Source organism: Xenia sp. Carnegie-2017, unplaced genomic scaffold (genome assembly GCF_021976095.1).
Source record: "Xenia sp. Carnegie-2017 unplaced genomic scaffold, XeniaSp_v1 HiC_scaffold_22, whole genome shotgun sequence".
NCBI classification, from domain to species: Eukaryota; Metazoa; Cnidaria; class Anthozoa; order Malacalcyonacea; family Xeniidae; genus Xenia; species Xenia sp. Carnegie-2017.
The window spans coordinates 3,036,115-3,037,419 of record NW_025813485.1 but is presented as its reverse complement, the minus strand read 5'-3'; the positions used below and the strand labels follow the sequence as shown (position 1 = coordinate 3,037,419).

General features: G+C 35.8%; 1 long non-coding RNA gene across 1 annotated transcript; it reads left to right on the top strand.

Annotated features, from left to right (window-relative positions):
- LOC124446368 lies at nucleotides 1-977 on the top strand. Its single transcript, XR_006948412.1, has 2 exons — nucleotides 1-30; nucleotides 100-977. It is a non-coding gene; the product is annotated as an uncharacterized LOC124446368 (long non-coding RNA).
- The last annotated feature ends 328 nt before the right edge of the window (nucleotides 978-1,305 follow it).

Here is a 1,305-nt window from a genome sequence, read left to right as displayed (position 1 = left end):
TAAGAGTTCAGCGCGTGTTAATGCTTCAAGGTAAATATAAAATATATTTTTGCTACTATTGTCTTTTTTGCATTTGCTTTGTATTTCTTTCGGTCCTAGGTACACTCTCTTTGTATCTGGCAAGTGTTCGGACGAATGCCTTCCCCCGAATGCAGATAGCCTGCTTTTGCACATTAAGAGAGCCAACTACCAAGCAGCCATCTGGAAGAATAGTTTGCAATCGCACATTAATGTTCAACCTCCTGTGAGCCATGGATGGCACATTAAAAATGGTCAGTTAGAGATTCTTTGGATGACTGGACCTTCTGCTCCAGATACACTTATTGAGTGCGTGACATGCAAGTGTAAAGCTGGTTGCAAGAATCTTCGATGCTCGTGCGTGAGGTCTGGTTTGCAATGTACTGACATTTGCGGTTGTTCTGACTGCAGTAACTACGCCTCTAAAGATGACGGCCCAATAAAAGAGCCGGATGAGTGCGATGATAGCGATTACGATGATGCCGACGATACACATGAAAACTTCATAAACGATTTCAATGAAATGTTCTATTAAGAATGCACTGCTCAGCAGTGTGTACATCAGGAACTAGATGGCGACCAAAGGATTCTGAGTACGCAATCTCATGTGCCAATTTATTATCGTTATATTATTTACACAATAAGATGAAGGACTCCTTCACAATTCAATTTCAAGAATTGTTTTTTCATTTTTTAGTCTTTTTGTCCATCAACCAGCTATGGAAGATTAATAGCTAAACATATCATTTCAAATTAACTTAGAAGGATTGATCCCTAATCATTATTTAGCACCGTTTTTTGAATATGAGCCAGCAATTTTAGTGAATTTCACACAAAAACAATATGGCGGATATAGTAAATAAATGTCGAAATTTTGATGGCTCTAGCTCTCTTGATTGCAAGTTTTCGGGATGTAAACAGGCAGATTTATGTTAAGTGAGTACATATCAGTACATCTATGTTGTTTTTACTTAGTCATGAATTTCGGCATCTCAACCTGAACAATAATCCCCCATAGAATACGGCCTATAAGTACAGTGAAGGAATTATTAGAGAAGATAAAAATATTTTAAATATGGATAATGAAGAGAGTTTTGGTAAGAATATTATGCGGTATATGATCAGATTTTTTGATTTATCTCGTGAGACTAATCAATACTTTTTTGACGAATATTTTGAAGCTGTTAAAGAAAGAGAAAAAGATAAAAAAATGATAGCTGAAATATCGCTCGAAAATTATAGTAATCAAGTTCAAATCACAAATTATGTGTTGGAAAAAAATATCGT